The sequence below is a fragment of the Lissotriton vulgaris genome, chromosome 1_2 (assembly GCF_964263255.1).
Source record: "Lissotriton vulgaris chromosome 1_2, aLisVul1.2, whole genome shotgun sequence".
Classification (NCBI taxonomy): domain Eukaryota; kingdom Metazoa; phylum Chordata; class Amphibia; order Caudata; family Salamandridae; genus Lissotriton; species Lissotriton vulgaris.
This window is the reverse complement of record NC_141686.1, coordinates 311,619,531-311,638,682: the sequence shown is the minus strand read 5'-3', so window position 1 is coordinate 311,638,682 and position 19,152 is coordinate 311,619,531. Positions and strand designations below refer to the sequence as shown.

At 45.0% G+C, this 19,152-nt stretch overlaps 1 protein-coding gene across 1 annotated transcript in view; it reads right to left on the bottom strand.

The window, feature by feature from the left end:
* The window catches only part of TMEM132A (transmembrane protein 132A), a 162,520-nt gene that overhangs the window by 70,672 nt on the left and 72,696 nt on the right, over nt 1-19,152 (bottom strand). The gene's annotated exons all lie outside the window — the stretch shown is intronic.

The following is a 19,152-nucleotide window of genomic DNA, read 5'->3' as shown; positions in this document are numbered from 1 at the left end:
GAAAATGCTTCACTTCTGACCGGATAGACTATGAAAGAATAATAAGGAATCTCTATGAATTTTACTCAAAAGCAATGACGTAGGCGGCGCTGCAGGGGTCAGATTTATGTTTTTTTACCGAGAGGGCAAAAATGGAGAGCCCGACAGGATCCGTCTCAGCACCGGCAGGACACGGCACACTTCAAGCCCTGGCTGAGGGTTGGAGTCCCTTGTGCCACAGGACTCAAGAGCTACGTTACCCCCTAACGAGGAGCTCTCAAACCCCTAACCCCCCCAATTCGAATGAATAAATGACAGTCTAAAGAGCGGACAATGACCTGGAGTTAGGACCGGCGGCCTCGTGTATGGTGAGAGGGGGGCGGGGTGGGGGCTCTAGACAGAGCCCGAGCTGGGGGGGGGGGCGCACAGCAGGTGGCTCTTGCAGCTCTCCAGCGTGTGGGGGGGGAGCCACCACCTCACTTTAACACCATGCCCAGTCCCAATCCAGAGATGCCAAGATAGGGCTATCCGAACCAAACACACCCTCCCCCCCCCCCCCCCCTCCCACCCCCACCATCACACAAACACAAGGAGGCGCCTCCCAGCAGCTCGGGGTTGGGGAATAACAGGTGGATAATCTGCGAGCAGCAGACCCCCCCACCCCTCCGCCCAGTACAGGCTGCGACCCCCCACCGGGTACTAATTACATTTCCACAACATCAATTTCACCCTCGTCAACGTGACGCGTTCAGCAGCAGCTCTGTCCGCAGGCGGGGGGGGGGAAGGGGGGGGGGGGGGGAGTTGACCCGCGTTAATGAGGCTCCCAGACTGGGGGGGGGGGGGGGGGGCAAGGACAGACGGAGAGGGGGCACAGGACACACTCCTCTGAGACCGGGACACTTAAGGGGGGGGGGGGGGTCCATGGAGGGGACAGCTACCCCCACCCTCAAAACAGATCTTAAGACCCCGAACGCCCCCCCCTCAGCCAAAGGCACTTCATGGAAGAACTCACCCCACTTCTTGACAACCTACGACCACCTGGCGCTCGCGTGAGGTCAACTGTGTAAATGTGTATTTTACTCCTGGTTCAACTAAACACTTTTACCTTTCATACTTTTTTACAATATAAATATGCAGCCTGTTAGCGCTGTAACTGCATACGTGTAACGTGTTAGCGTGATCAGCCTATAATGTGTACCTGTAACTGCATACATGTAACGTGTTAGCGTGATCAGCATATCTTGTGCACCTTTTATAAATTACCTGGTACTCACATTAAGTCCACGTTGTAAATATGTATTTTACTCCTGTTCTAACTTATCGCCGACACCTTTTATATTTTTACAGTATAAATGTATGTTGTGCCTTATGTTATCTCCTTGCTTGCTGCTCAGCCAGTATGTATGTGATGACTGTGTGGAATGTTGAATGCTGGATGACGGAGTGAATGGAATGTTAGTGTGCCTGGTGTGGATGTGGAATGACAGTTGATGCGAGAGGGCTGAGCAGTGACCATCCTGCTCCTGGTGGGGTTTTCCTCCTGTACATGTTTCTTGAAATAAAGAGCTTCAAGAAACTACCTGACCATTCATCATTTCATTTACTACATTTTGGCGACGATTGAAGAACTTACAGCGTGCTACATACTATTTACAAGGTACCTTCAAGCAATACTAATCTAAAGAGAAGAATTCATTAAGGTAAAGGACTTTTACATTTTCTAAACTTTTCTTATGCTACCTGGCACCTGGCACTCCTGGTGGGGTTTTCCTCCTGTACATCTTTCTTGAAATAAAGAGCTTCAAGAAACTACCTGACCATTCATCATTTCATTCACTACAATGTACAACTTGTTAACGTTTTAACTGCATATATGTTACTCGTTAGCGTGATCAGCCTATCTGGAGCGCCTACTCTGACACCTTTGGGTAAGTTTGGAGAAAGAGAAGAGAGAGCGAGAGAGACAGAAAGAAGAAGAGAAAGAAAGAGAGAGACAGAGAAAGAAAGAGAAAAAGAGAAGAGAGAAAGAAAGAGGAAGAGAGAAGAAGAGAGAGAAGAGTTGAGAGTTGAGTGGACCATCACTCAGACAGGGCCACTCGCAGGTGGGTCATGGGTGGGGGCGGGGGGTTCCTCACTAATATATTATGGTTTTTGGTTGGGCGCAACTCACCCGTCAGCAACAGAGGTCGGCTTGTCAAATGTCTGCTCCTACTGTGCAGCGTAATTAAAAATCATAAATCAAAGGGCCATGAGGCGTCCACCACTAATGCACTTAAAAAAATAAGAGCGCATTAGCCCTAGTTGCATCAAAGGTCAAAGGCTAGCAGACGGCCCAGCTGTCTGTTTGCTAGAGACATCTTGGGGACATTCAGAAACCTTCCCTGGGAATGTATCGCGCCCGTGGTTTACCAAGGTTTGTTTTAGGAGCCCATCCAGAGTTTATCCCTTCCCCTGCCCAAATCCTATTGTATTCGCCCACCAGTGCTCGGGCTCTGCAAACAGGACTTTAAATCTTGTTCTCATCTTGCCGCATTTGCTGTGCATTCAAACACAGAGGTCAAATGTCAGGCACGGTCTTCCAGGGAGCTTGGTGCTTACTTTTCTTTCTCCGACTTCAAAGTGAGAGGATTTATGTGACACTCATGCGGCTACTGGGTATGTGCTGGGGGAAGGCTGCACAATGTTAATATTTTATAGCACACAACCAAATTTAAAGGTCTATAAATGAACTGTGCAGATATTTCAGAATTAGAAAAGCCCAATTGAAGCACATTTTTTGGGTAATTCTGAAGCGTGGTGGATACAAATATTTAAAAGCAATTAAACAACTCACTAGGTGATGAGCTTTCCACACATTATCGTTGGTGTCCTGGATACTTTATCAGTAAAACTGCATGTTCATGCAAATGTAATGTTCATTTCAACTGAAAATATGTGGTCTGTGACGGCAGATCGCAACCACACCACGCATATCCCACTTTACCTCACTGCACTCTACTCTGCACCTCTCCACACTATGCCTCTCGACACCACACCACTGCACTCTACTCTGCACCTCTCCACACCCCACCACTGCACTTTACTCTGCACCCCTCCACACCCCACCGTTGCACTCTACTCTGCACCCCTCCACACCCCACCACTGCACTCTACTCTGCACCCCTCCACACCCCACCACTGCACTCTACTCTGCACCTCTCCACACTATGCCTCTCCACACCACACCACTGCACTCTGCACCTCTCTACACCACTCAACTCTGTGCCAATGCACTCTTCCCCACACTGCTCTCTATGCTCTGCTGCACTCTGCCCATTCCATTCTGCACCACTCAACTGCACAGCACTGCACCTAATGACATTGCACTATATGCCAATGCACTCTATGCCACTCTAATCTACTCTGCACTATATGCCGCTATACTCTCCTGTGCACCACTCTACTCTAAGACAATCTACTCTAAAGCCACTCCACACCACTGCACTCTACACCACTGCACCCTGCACCACTTACTCAAAACAATGCACTCTACGCCAACTACTCTGCACCACTGCACTCTGTGCCACTACAACCTGCAACACTTTACCCTACTGTACTCTAAGCCATTCTATTCTAGTCTGCACCACTGTACTCTACGCCACTCTCATCACCTCTCTACGTCACTGCACTCTACACCACTGTACTAAACGCCACTTTACTCTACACCAGTCTACTCTGCAATGCTGCACTCTTCCACTCCACATCACTGCTCTCTACACCACTCTACTGCACTGTACACCACTACACTCTACCCCACTGCACTCTATGCCATTTCATTCTACACCACTGCATTCTACTCTGAAACAATCGAGTCTACGCCACTGCAGTCTGTGTCACTCTATTCCACTCCACGCCACTCCCCTCTATGACACAGCTTTCTACCCGGACCCACTCAACTCCATTCTGCACTGCTACACTCTCTGCCCCTGCACTCCACGCCAATGCACGCACTGAACTCTACACCAATCTACTCTAGACCACTGCACTGTACACCATTATACTCTGCAACATTCAACTTTACGCCACTGCACTCTGCTCTACACCATTACACTCTGTCAAGTTACTCTGCCCCTCTCTACTCCACTGCACTCTACACCAATGAACTCTCTGCCACACTACGTCGTTGCACTCTACAACAATCTACTCTACAACACTGCACTCTCTGCTGTGCCACTGCACTGCTCTACTCTACGCCACTGCACGCCAATTAACTCTATGCCACTATAATCTACTGTGCACCACTGCACTCTCGATCACTTCACTCAATGCCTTTCTGCTCTGCACCACTCTATTATATGCCAGTGCACTCTATGAACCACTGCACATTTCGCCACTGCACTCAACGCCACTCTTGGTCACTTCACACTTCATTCTACTCTACCCTGCACCACTCCACTCTATGCCACTCTTCTGTGCAACACTGCCCTCAATGCCAATGGACTCCATGCCATTACTCTATGCCATTTCACTCTACCCTGCACCACTGCACTCTGTGCCACTGCACTCTACGCCACTGCACTCTACGCCACTGCACTCTACGCCACTGCACTCTACGCCACTGCACTCTACGCCACTGCACTCTACGCCACTGCACTCTACGCCACTGCACTCTACGCCACTGCACTCTACGCCACTGCACCAAAGCTTCCATCTAACTCTTCCTGGAATGGCTCATTTGGTATCTCCAGCGCCAAGATGCTCCCTCCGGAGCGAACGTCGCGCTCAAGAAATACCCCACAAATATCACAAAAAAATATCACTGCACTCTATGCCGCTCTACTCTGCGCCACTGCACTCTACTCTGCGCCACTGCACTCTATGCCGCTCTACTCTGCGCCGCTCTACTCTGCGCCACTGCACTCTATGCCGCTCTACTCTGCGCCGCTCTACTCTACTCTGCGCCACTGAACTCTATGCCGCTCTACTCTGCGCCACTCTACTCTACTCTGCGCCACTGCACTCTATGCCGCTCTACTCTGCGCCACTCTACTCTACTCTGCGCCACTGCACTCTATGCCGCTCTACTCTGCGCCACTCTACTCTACTCTGCGCCACTGCACTCTATGCCGCTCTACTCTGCGCCACTCTACTCTACTCTGCGCCACTGCACTCTATGCCGCTCTACTCTGCGCCACTCTACTCTACTCTGCGCCACTGCACTCTATGCTGCTCTACTCTGCACCACTCTACTCTACTCTGCGCCACTGCACTCTATGCCGCTCTACTCTGCGCCACTCTACTCTACTCTGCGCCACTGCACTCTATGCTGCTCTACTCTGCACCACTCTACTCTACTCTGCGCCACTGCACTCTATGCTGCTCTACTCTGCACCACTCTACTCTACTCTGCGCCACTGCACTCTATGCCGCTCTAGTCTGCGCCACTCTGCGCCACTCTGCGCCACTCTGCGCCACTCTGCGCCACTCTGCGCCACTCTACTCTACTCTGAAACAATCTACTCCACAACATTGCACTCTACGCCACTGCACTCTATGCAACTCTACTTCAATGCACTCAACACCACCTTACTCCAAACCAATCCACTCTATGCCACTGCACTCTACAACCTACTACTCTGCACAACTGCACTCTATGAGAAAATACGGGGTGTCCCACTCTTACAGGCCTGGAAACCTGTTATCCAGTGGAAATACTGTTTATACCTCTGTGTATTGTAAGATCTAAAAAGACCCGGGATCAATTTTTCTCGTGGTGTTTTTAGATCTTACAATACACAGAGGTATAAACAGTATTTCCACTGGATAACAGGTTTCCAGGCCTGTAAGAGTGGGACACCCCGTATTTTCTCACTAATTTCCCCCTGGTCCCATATAATTACCAATAGGGGGCCTCCTTATATTTTTTCTATTTTCAACTGCACTCTATGCCACTATCCTCTACACCACTGCACTGGTCACTGCACGCTGCGCCACTCTACACCATTGAGCTCTACTTTACTACATTCTATGCCACTCTTTTCTAATCTGCACCACTGTGCTCTGCACCACTGCTTTCTGCACCACTCTACTCTGCCACTTCACTCTCCGCCACTGCAAGCTGTGGCACTGTGCGCTACTTTGCACCGCTCAAATGTACGCCACTCTACTGTACTGTACTCCATGCACTCTACACCACTACACTCAACCCCAGTCCACTCCACGCAACTTCTCACCATTCTATTCTGCACCACTGCACTTCTTGCTACTGCACTCTTCGCCACTGTACGCTACCCTGCATTACTCCATTTTACGCCACTTCACCTTACTCTGAAGCCATCTACAGTACGCCTCTCCACTCCACGCCAATCTATTCTGCACCACTGACTTTAGGCCACTCCACTTTATGAGACTCCATTCTACGTTACTGCACTCTAGGAGGCTGTTCTCCATTAAACTCTACTCTACTTTGACGGTCCACTCTCCGCCACTGTACAACACTGCTTCCCTTTACAACGCTCTATGCAACTCTCTCCATGCCACTCTACTCCACTCAATTTGACAACATATTACTCCACTTTGTTCCAAAGCGCTACTCTTCCCTCCACCAATAGACTCTACAACACTCTACTCCATTCTCCCATTCCACTCTGCTACACTGTTACACTCTACGACAATCTACTCTACGCCACTCCAATCTAGAACACTATAGTCCACTCAAAGCAACCCACTCCACTCTGCTCTCCACAACACTCTATGCCACTCCACTCTACGACACTCTACTCACGCCACACCACTCTCCTTTACCCCACTAACTTTTAGCAATGCTAATGCAGCCCCGCCGGTGTACAACATGGCTAAAACAGATTGTCAAAATCAGTAGCTCTTGCATAGGCAAAGCCTATTGGCTTTGTCAGTACTGGTTTTAAAATTAGTTTTAGCCACACTGCAAAGAATCCATGCTGCTGTACTGTATGGCAACAAAACCTTGCCAAAGCCAAGAGCTGTTGTAGGTGAGACATTGGGTTTGTCAATGCTTGTCCTGTGTTAGTCCCGGCCCTAGCTGAATAAATACAAGCCAGAGGACTTGCTTGCACCGCGCACTTTTCACTGGGTTAAAACTGAACCCTGTAACTTTAACAATGTTCTAAGTAATCCAAATACACATAATCATAAATTCATTTCATATAGACTTATATTTTCCATTTATATTGCAACAAAGATAAGTGAAACCATCAGCATTACTTATTCATAACAATTCCGTCATCCAGTTTATTGGCAAATCCGTGTCTGTTCCCAAAACGCACAGATGAGCGCCCCGGATCGCGTTCTACAATCTTCGAAAATCAGTCGGATTAACGAAGCTGCTTTTAACTTCGGGGCATCAATCGCGAGTAGGGGCCTTACATCTGTGGACGTTGTGATTCCCCACGAGTAGAGGGTCATCTCAGTGACGACATTCTGTCACTTTACGCCCCTTTTCAACAGGCATCCAGAAGACGTTGCCCCTGAGGAAGGGACGATAACGTCCCTAAATGCATCGTGCCCTATGAAGTTTTATACAGCATAAATAATTATTTATTTATTTTATTTATTTGAAAAGTTTTATATAGCGCTGGCTAGACCCAGAGGTATCAGAGCGCTTTACATGAGGAAGACCATTGTTTCAGAGCATGGTTACCAGTTACATACTTGCAAGTTACACAGTTTCAGAGCATAGTCCAAATTGCTGGAGCGTAGTTAGATGCATTAAAAACAAATATGTAAGGTAAAAAGCAGGCAAGGGTAGAGATTCAAGGGACAGGATAGGACCAGGGAGGAAGACAAAGAATGAAAGAGGGAATGAGGTGGGGGGAGGGTGAAGGAAACAACCGGGAGAGGAGGAAAAAACGTGGAAATGGTGTCATTCCCACACCTCTGCTGTGTGTGGCTCCCTTTACGCTGTGGATTCTCTCAGAGGGGTCTCTGATACTCCAGGGCATAAATACTGTACTCCTCCCCCACAAGGGGAGAGGCAGTGCTTTGGCAAGGGGCGCCATTCCCACACCTCTGTTGTCCGTGGCTCCCTTGACGCTGTGGACTCTCTCAGGGGGGTCTCAGACTCCAGGGTATAAATGCTGGATCCCGCCCCAACAAGGGGAGAAGGAGTGCTTTGGTGAAGGGCGCACACCATGGTGGTAACTTTAGGGATAATGTATTGCTTGGTAAAACACTTTTAGAATCCGCCCATGAGGCATAGTAAGAGGTCAATCAGAAGATTCCATTCTCATGGGGGAAAGTTATTTGATTGTGTGCTCTAAGTTGATTCCGCCTCTGCGTTGTGCAATATTATGTTTATGATGGGAACATTGTAATCTTTGTTAAACATAGCAGACAATAGGAATTGTTATGAATAATTAATGCTATGGTTTCATTTATCTTTGTCGCAATATAAATGGAAAATATAAGTCTATATGAAATGAATTTTTGATTATTATGTTTATTATTTGGATTACTTAGAACATTGTTAAAGTTACAGGGTTCAGTTGTAACCCAGTGAAAAGTGCACGGTGCAAGCCAGTCCTTTGGCTTGTATTTATGTATGTTTGACTAGACGCTGGTCATGGCAGCAAGTGTGGCCCTGTAGAACCATTCGTTTAGGACCAGTAATTCAATAAAGAGGAGTTCAAAAGGATAATAGAGGTGTGCGCCTCCTCCCCACCAAATGTCCCTGCCCTAGAGCATATCCTCTTTACCATCACTTCGAATGACAGACGTATCCTTCCACACCTCACTTTAGGTAGAACTACTTTTGTCATTTTGGTTGATTTTGCCAAGAAGTGTGAGTATTTTCCATCGCTCTCCCTCATGTCCTTCTCTCTCCCGCGCTCTGTGTTTCTCGCTCCCTCATGTTTCTCCCCTTACTCCATCTATTGCTGCCGACACCTCCAGCTTCAAATGGCTCAATTTCATTTATATCTCCGATCGCTAAATAAAATAAAATTGTCTGATGCTGCGCAGCATGGCCATAATTCTTTTTTTTTTTTTTTTTGTTTACATATGCTTCACAGCAAAAGCAAGCAACACTGGCAAAGCCAATATGTCCAAAGGTGAGACTGAGTGGCTTTGTGAATGCTTGTTCTCATTGTGTCTTATTGCCTTGTGGGGCCACGATTTAGCAAATCAATGGAAGGGACCATCAGATAATATAATCCACATTTGTAAAGTGCGAACAATCACCCGTAAGGGTCTCTAGGCGCTGGGGGCCGTCGGGAAGATTAAGCAAGCTATTGCCCTGAGTCACACGGTGCTGGGCTAATCTGCTGCCGGCGATCGAACTGTGTATAAAAAAGTATGTGAAGTAAAAAAATGAATATACAAAATATTTGAGTAAATAAAACAAAATTCAAAAAGAGAAATACATATCCAGTGGATATAATTCATTTATTGAGGTAATGGGCGGTAAATGACACAAAAAACTGTACAGATTTACTCTAGAAGAAGTTATCAGGTCGGATGGGTAATTGATAAACCTGTTCTGAATAATCATTTAAATTAATTGGTCCCACAGCGTCACTTTTTGTGTTTATGTCCATTTTCCCCAGATGCTTTTTGGGTTACAGAGGGAAAACCCCCTATTGTATTTAGGCGATCGAACCGTGATCCCCAGATTCCGGAGTCAGTCGCCCTGGCCGCGGCGCCACACCTCTTCCCTGTGGTAATCGATTTAACTCGTACAAAATTCCAGTGGCTGGGAAGAATGGATGGAAACGCATCCTTTGTTGAGGTCGAGTGAGTGAGTGAGTTTTTGAATGTAAATTTGTAATTAGTTTTTATCAAATGAACTTAGTCTTAGTCGTCTTTTTAACATATTTGGCGTTAACAATTAAATTAGGAATTGTGTCTAATCTGATTCGATTATAATTCTTTTTTATTGCTTTCTACTTTTATGATCTGTATTCTTAAATGGGCCGAATAAAGCTTCTTTGATTTGAATGTAAATGTCATTGGTTTTTGTGTCTGGATGAATGTGTGTAACATTGGTTGCTACAGAATGGCTACAGCATTTCGCCCTCCGTTCGAGCCCTTTGATGGCCAAGCAGGCAATACATGCATTTGAACCCCTTGCATGCGCTGCAAATTTTCACGCTGTGCGGGTGATTTACATAGTGGGCGGGATTCGGACGGACCCCGCCTGTCGTCAGCACACGCCCACCGTGACGCATGGCGGCCGGGGGCCGTCATGAGCATGCAAGGGGTTAAATACCTGAAGGTAGGATTTTTACACAGACCAACAGCAGAAAAGACAAAGGCTTTGATTGAACTGTGCATCACTCTGGCAGATTGATAACATTGTTTCCGCCATGTTCCTGTGTTTTTATCAAATTGGCACTTTGCAGGAACGCTCCCTTCTCGCAGCCAAAGCCCGGAACACCCCCGCCCCCCTTCACCTTCACGCCGCCACCTCGCGGACCCAATTCAGGAAAGAGCTCAAGACCTGGCTCTTCCATTGATACCCTCTTTAGAAAACAAGGGACCCATATATATCTATAGACTAGCTAACCATAGGGAATTCATGCAAAAGGTAAAGGTATAGAGCTAGGTGATTATTCAAAACAACAACATTTCTGTATCTCTCTAGGACCAAACGAACCCCCCTCTCTAACACATATACACAAAGTGATAGATCTAGAAACACACATTTATTTTATTATTTTATATATAATTCATGATCAGATATACTTTTTGATTCATACACATTTGTCTTTTTAAATTCATTGATTTCATATGAAACATTAGACAAAAATCAACATAAATAAATACAATCCATAAATCTATACGACAGACGTGAAGATGATGGAGGCAGTGCGGCAGGTGTAAACTATGCGCGTTTCGGCGTACGTGCCTTCCATTGATACCTGCAGCACAGCACCTGGATACCCTCTCGAGAGACGAGCCACGCTATACAAGAACCTGATCGATTGATCGATGCATTGTAATGGAATCTCTTGTTTGGCAGTGTAAGGATATGAGATTGAATATATGCAATTTATATCAGAATTAAGGATTTTGCGACACATCTACTGCTTCCTTCCAAGGAGTCCATTTATTGAAAGACGCTAGGGCCCTGATTAGGAGTATAGGCGGCATTTATCGCACATGAAAAAATAACGCCACCACGGGGTACGTTATTGATCGAGTGCGATAAATAGCACCTATCACAAGTTGTTGGGGAACAGCAGGCAGCTTTTGCTGTTTAACGCACCAAAGTCTGCATGATACGGTAAATATATGTTTTTTTCACCCAATACATTTTAGCAGGTTTAACCTAATTTAAGGAAGGTCGCGTTACTTAACACAATTGCTAATAATTGGATGTGTTAAATCACTAACAACGCATAATTCCAACCTGCGCTTAAACAGCAATGCATGCACGGGTGGAAATTACCTGCGCAACTCCTAATCAGGTGCTAATAGTTTACACCTCACGGCTCTTTTAAAATCAGTGATCGCACCTCCGTGTGTGAAACAGAACCTGAGAGATGAAAAAACATAGACAGATTGTCTGCGTCAGAAATGTGACCTGGGACGGAGGAAACGTGACGCACTTCCTTCCTCGCAGCCCAAGATATCAGCAAACACTCGGAAACAACGCAATCAACGGAGAGCCAAAACGTAAAGTCAGGGCTGGACTGGGAAGCAAAACCGGCCCCGACAAACTGCTCCAACGGCCCCCTGGAGGTGGGGAGGAGGGTTGCGGCTGAGCTCTGTGTTCGGGCCGGTTTCGGGCGATTTTGTTACAGAGAGGCGATATTGCCTGCCCCCGGTAACAAAAACAGCCCCCCAGGGGCTCAAAACTGGCCCCCACCGTGGTGGCCCACCAGGGAAACGCCAATGCCCACTATGGCCAGTCCGGCCCTGCTTAAAGCAACAATGGATTTACATGCATTTGACCGGTGGTCTATAGCTCAGCAACCAGGCTGAGGCTGGGCATCAGAGCGCTACCTGTGGGATAACCTACAAAGAGGTGTACACAAAAATACAGTTATGTGGGACCAGCACAAGTAGGCCTACAGGGATTCTACAGCGGAGCAGAGTAGAAGAGGTAAAGACAGTCAGAAGTGCCACAGTTTACAAGAGTGGTCAACGGGTGAGTGAGACTTTGACCGTGGCACATGTACCACAGAGGCGGACATGGACCAGTGAAAGGAGTTGCACGAGGAGGGCAACCAGACCTCAAGGAAGAGCCGAGCACCATGGACCAACCCTGAGAAGACACCAATAGTATCTTAGATGGACTAGGCAGAAGTGGATGTGACTTGCTTTAGTGCCTCAGGAGAGACCCCTTTCTTCAATGTGCTATCTGTGGTACACAAATGATGATGTGTAGTCCAGGTGTAGTTGTAGACAACTCTTTATTGACAAGATAGATAGGTGGCAAGATAGCAATAGGGAAGAAACAAGGAAGAAACCCCACCAGGAGCGAGCTACCAGCTGCTCAGCCTGAGATGACTAACTGACAATCTCGCTGCAGAAAGGCACTCAAACATTCTATGAGGTCACAGGACATTCTGATGAAGTGGTAGAGAGTGAAGAGACATAGAAGTCATTTACCACACTATCTTTCCGTGCGAACTGCTGACTGGAAGAGGTTTGTCAATAGGACTGCTGAGCCATCAGCCTCATGGTAGAACCAACCTCCAACTCCCAATATACTGGACTGAGTGCATCTTAGGGACGCCAGCCTACGCATACGCCATTTACAAGATACATCAACCGCTTCTTGAAAAGCGCACACAATAATGTGTTAATTCGGAGTATCAAATCTCTCTCACCCTCCCGCTCTCTTCTCCCATCTTGGTCAAGGCTGGTCCTTCACAATCTCCTCTTCCTTGACTCAGTGATTCCCATGTCAGCCCAAATCCGAAGACCTAACACAGGCCCCAGAAGAGGCACCAGTCTTTGAAGGTCTCAGAGCTTCTTACCAGCCACTCCTTGTTTCACTGGGGATCTTTCCTGTAGGCCAAGGATGGTTAGTGGGTACAGGAGGACATTCTTGGCCAATACCGTCACTTACCACTGGTTCCTTCGGCGACAACCACCGTACGACTGGTTTACCAATTGATTACCCCTGTGTGCTTGGCTCTCTAAGGTAGCGAGCCGAGCCAAACAGAAAGCGGTAGAACTTTCAATAAATTAGGCGTCCAGGCCGAGTAGTAGCTTTGGAAAAAATGCAGTAACTCTTTACCTACAATTATGCAAAGTAGATCAGATGAAGTAACGTGCAACAATAACTTGGACAGAGATAGAACCCCATACAGTTTTACAGCAATTTAGGATCATACTTTAAGAAATTACGGTGGGCACCAATTTTAAGAGGGTTACCGATTCTGGTTACATCACCATAGGGTGTTGCTAGTAGTGTGAGAATCACTCTGGGTTGGTGGCACTAATGGTTGATAAAACAGAGAACCACTCAGTGAGTTAATAGTACTGTGAATACCAACCTAGGGTGATCTGGTGGTTCTGTGGATACCATTCAAAGGGTTGGTGGTGCTGTGGGTATCACTGCAAGAGGGTTGGTGGTAATACTGGTACCACTTAACATAACACATGTATTTGTAAAGCGCACTTATCACCCGTGGGTCTCAAGGTGCTGAATAACAGAAGTTTGTTACCCAACTCAATGGTGCTCATTTTATCGACCTCAGATTGATGAAAGGCTGAGTGGACCCGCCGGGATTTTAACCTGTGACCATGAGGTCGAACACAGGTCCCTGCAGTGGATGCATTAGACCACTAAGCCACCGGAAGCAGCATAGAGGGTTGCTGGCACCACTCAGAGTTGGTGGTTCTGATGGGTACCACTCAGGGAGAGTTGGTGGTAATGATTGTACCACTCAGAGTTGGTGGTTCTGATGGGTACCACTCGGAGAGAGTTGGTGGTAATGTAGGTACAACTTAGAGGGTTGTTGGCACTGTGGACACCACTTTGAGAGAGTTGGTGGTACTGTGGACCTTACAAAAGTTACCAATTGTTCATTTTTCACGTTTGAGATTCATGGGTTGCCATGTTGCCTCTTTGCTGTTCTCTACTCCACAGGTGTTCAGGTTTTTTTGCATCTCTACTCAGGAGAAGCGCCCTCTTTTCTCTTGTATGTTCAGCAGAGGCAAGAATACTCCTCAAGGGTGTGGGCTGCAGCTCTCGACTTTTAGACAGTCTGCAATCTACAACCCGTAAGAGAGCCGCAATGCCCTAATGAACTTGAAGCCACAGCAGTATCAGAAAAGTATCACTGGTGCGGCTTAAAAATCTTTTTTACAGGACTCCCACAAAGTCTACCAGCTTCATAACATGATTTACTCTCTCCACTAACCCATTAGACATCGGGTGATAAAACCAAACCATTAAAAAAATGAATCACCTAATGTAAAGAACTAGTGGGACATCCGAGCTTGCGTTCTAGTGCCCCACATGTGAATTCCTACCTGACTCCATGGTCCCTCTGGATATTTATTAGTTTCCAATGACAAGGTCATATCTGTGGGTGTCACATTATGGGCGGTGCAGTCGAAGCAATACCCGGTGATCAATCTGTTAAATTATTCGATTCATTCCCGATGCCAACAGTCCATTCTGAGCTGCTGTTTTGTACTCGACATCCAAACCAAATGTTGGATTCTTTACTGAAAGTCTTGTTTCAGAATATAAAACATTATCTCAAGTGTATTGCTTTGATACTCAACCAAAACTAACAAATGTGGAGTTCAAACAATACAGAATAGACTAAATAATTCCGAATGCTACCAACATTCATCAACCATTGGTAAGTGTATATTATTATATTATACAACACACTCGTAATCTCCAAGCTGGACTACGCCAACAGCCTATACCTCGATGCGCTATTTTCACATAATAAAAATATAATTAGTCCAAAAGACAGTTGCAAGATTCCTTCTCTGCCTTCACTCCAGAGAACGCATGACACAGGTCTCGCAAACACTGCACTGGCGACCTGTAGCTAGAAAAGAAATCTTCAAGGGGCTTTGCACCGTCCACAGTGCCTCCGAAAGACAAGAACCACTAACCCTACAAATTAAGCTGGAGCCATACAAACAAAATAGGACACTGCACTCCAGCCCTGCACCACCGATCATCATACCGCCTTTACTATGAGAAGTCCATAGGAGTTAGCACTTTCTCAGGCAGTAAGTAAGACATCCTTTCCAAGGAAAGCTGCTGTAAGTGCCTTATCCAATCTCCACAGAGAAGCTGAATTTTAAACATTTTGTGGGCTTGCTGCGGACTCCTTTAGCGGTCGAGCCACGCAGAATTGAAAACAATACTCCTTTAACTCTTACAGCGGGCTTTGTGTTTGCTCACTATGGGATGGGTTCTTTGTCCATTTCACTTTGGTATGTCCTGATTAAATAGCATATCTTCCAAATTTTGTACTTGCCCTCCCTCTGTAGCACTTCGGTTTCACTCTTCTTTTGATTGGTTGATTGTATTTTTCCACTTCTGACAACAGGGAAGTTTTTGAACTTTATTTGTAGTTTACCACACCATTGGAGTGCATGTCCTGCTTCTTTTTATTTATCTCTCCCTTCCCGATTGGATCCCTATCCCACCCCATTTCACTCTCCCCATCACACACTAATGCTTCCCTTCCCTCCAATAATGAGCACTACTTTGGCTCGGTGACACACTCTCTCTCTCTCTCCTTTCCTCCAGCACCCTACAGCTCTAGAATCCCTGATCATTAGTGGCAATAATGGAGACAGCGGCCATCTTGGTAGTGTTTTTTTTTATACTTCCAAGATGGCCGCCACATCGCGGCAGGTCAGGCGCTGTCCATTCTGAATCTCGTGGGTGATTCCCTTACTGGATGGAATGCGAAATCAAAGCCATAGTAAAGGCAAAGCAATCATAAACAAGTGTGGCCTTAGCAACTGAATGATTATTTGTCATGTTACAATATTCAGAGGACACAGACTCTATACATTAAGGTTACCATCAGTCAATATGGAAAAGCAGAAAATATATAAGAAATGTAATCAATGAGTCACAGTGGATTTCACAAAGGAGAAACTCAGGAATGCTAATATGTTGTCGTTTTTAGCGTCACATATCGTGTAACTGAAAATCCCACTCAGCCTCGAACCAGGACTGCAATGCCTCCTTTGCTATAGTATGTTTTCCATTCCGCCTCTGCACCGCTGAATAAAAGATGCCACGTGGCACAGCAACAAGTGGGAATATTTTAAAATAACACCAGTCAAGAGCGTGGTGTTCTATGGGAGAAAGTGCAAGGTCTCCAAGGCCTGGTCAATGCCATTGGGGGAGTTCTATGGATGCCTTTAGAGCACAGCTCTGGAGTGAGAGACTATTGGAGGCCGAAGGCTGGTCTTTACATATGATGCTTGAGGTGTCAAATTCACACAGATGGGGACAGATGACAACCTTACACACATCTCATGGCAACAGGAAGGGAAGCAAAGGCTGCACAGGAATTAATTGGCCTGGGTAAAATGTTCGTTACGCTGGAGTAATCGCAGTAATTTCAGTAATCAAATATTTCCCTCGTGGCATAAAATTACAGACAACTGCAATTATGCCCAAGTCATTTGGATAAGAGGATGCATTTTCTGCTCCTGTAATTAAGTGTAATTTTGTTGTAATTTTACACTGCATCAAATGACTTTACGCCGACCTATAATCAAGAAGCCAGCATGAAACAGGCTCTTCTAATCGCATTATTTTTTTTGCGTACATTGAAGGCTGCATAATTCAAAGGCAAGTCAGGATACACATTTCAAAGCCATTTTAGACAACAGATACTTGGTAAATATGCCAGTAGCCCAAGAATGCAGGTATTATTGACTTATACATAAATGGTTACATTTATGTTAGGTGACTTTTTAGCATTAATTTTTAACCAATCTCTTTGCATTTCCTCAGACTACATTTTTAATGGAGGGCTTTGTGGATTTCGCTTTAAATTATGTATGCTCAGAAGAAAAACCCAAACAATCATGAATCATAAATAGGGCTCCCGGCTTTGTGGCATTTATTCTTTTAACATTTTCGTCTGTATTTATCCATATTTATTTTTTGACCAGCTTATTGATATTTGTCCATATTTTGTGTTTTGAGTATAAATGGAGTCAATAAAATGGTATAATTCCACATTCATTTAACTCTTAGACGTGCACTCATACGTGGATGCCTGTCTCAGCAAATTAAGCAGCCACATATAACAAAACACTACATCCATAGGTACAGTTTTGTATTATACTACACATATAGGTTAAACATGTCTGTATTTAAGGAAATCTCATCCTATTTTTAACTCCTCTGCAGTCTATCTGCTCAACTGTTGCCTGGAATTTATGAAAGACAGCATGGAGGGTCTAACAAGAAGCACAAATTTGAGTATTTTTCCGCTTTTAAACATAAAGTAAGACAGGCAACACACTGTTTTGGTCTGTATTTATCTGCAAAAATCAGGAAAACTGAAAACTGGCAGCAATCTTTTCTATATTTACATTTCCACCATTTTAGGTCTCCTTAGGTCAGCATTCCAACTGCATAGTATCAACTGGGAGGAAGTTTACCACTGGGAGCTCAAGTCTCTCATCCAGGGCATATTTCATTAATCAACTGCAAGTTTTTTTTAAAATCAATGTTCACACTAATTCCAGGCACTAAAACCTCTCCCTAGAGTTATCCAGGCATGAAGAACATTTGTGACTTTCACATTAACGCTCTGAAGAGTATTTTTAGGATGTTTTTTGTAATTAGGGAATGAGGCTTTAGTAATTTAAATTAACCTAAAGCTATACATAATTTTGACTTGGATATGTAGGCTGAACACATGGTTAAAAATCTTTTCCAAAACGTACATCCAATGTCTGTACAACAACATTATTTGGACAATTTTCAGAATTTGTGTTTTTTTAGTTGTGAGTGAATGCATAGATCTAACACTCAATAAGAGACTTGGCATGTCTGATGGCACAGAATATGGTATATTATGAATATATATATATATATATATATATATTTTCACAGAAAAAAATCAAAGGTTAAAAGGGACATTATAGTTGGGTGAAAAGGTCAGTTGAAACATACAGTTTTAAACTAACAAAACCACAGAAATTCACCAGTTCTAGTTAGCTCGAGTAACTATAACTTGCGCCCCCGCCATGCACAGTCTTGTCACCAATGATGTAATTTCAGATGTTGCAGTGATGTTTTCAATGATGTCATAGATTGCGACATGAGTCATGTGTTATGCATTAGCAGTGCATGACGACGGTGCGAATTATAGTTTCCTTAGGGCTTTAGTTATAGTTTTTTTTAGATAAATGTAACTGATGAATTTCAGTGGTATTGTACGTTTAAAATGGTATGTTTAACTGACATCTTCATCTAACTACAACGTCCCTTTAATCTTTGTTTTTTTTCGGTACATTTTTATGTTTTTTTAAATGGAAAATAAGATATTACCATACCCAACTATAACCACACTTGACCCTTTGCATTTTTCTTTTTTTTTTTTAATTTTTATTTTATTTGAGCAAGGAAAGCAAAAAGAAAAAACAAAGGTGTCAATCACTAATACACAAAGCAACAAAAAACACATTGTATTTTTCAGTGAATTTCTAGGTTTTTTTCATTATAAAGTAATTTATTGCCATACGCCACGCCAGCCGCATGGAACATGTGAAATTAGGGTTTATAGTGTCATATTGTGATTCAGGTGACATTTATAAACCCCTTCGGCCTCGTAGTTGTAAATCTCAACAAAACCCCTCACTGCCAATAAAATACCATATTGTTCCCCGTTATGTATTTTATATCTATAACTGGATATATCGTGTTTATTAAGAAAGAATTTTTTTTTATTTTCACGAATTAGACCCGAAGTTATCTGGTATCAGAGCGCTTTACATGAGCACCAGTTTTGTTACACAAGGACACATTTATTTTTGTTAGGCACAGGGAGATTAAGTGATTTGACCAGAGTCACAGGATGTTGAGCGTCGTTGCCGAGACTCGAACCCGGTTCCCCAGCTTCGAGATCGACCGCTCTAGCCGTTAGGCTACATCCGATGTACAGAGTACCCGGCAATGCCATTATCAGGTTGCCACAGGGTCTGATGGGGGTACCCTAGTTGCTCGGTATCAGAGGTGCATCAGAAGCAGGT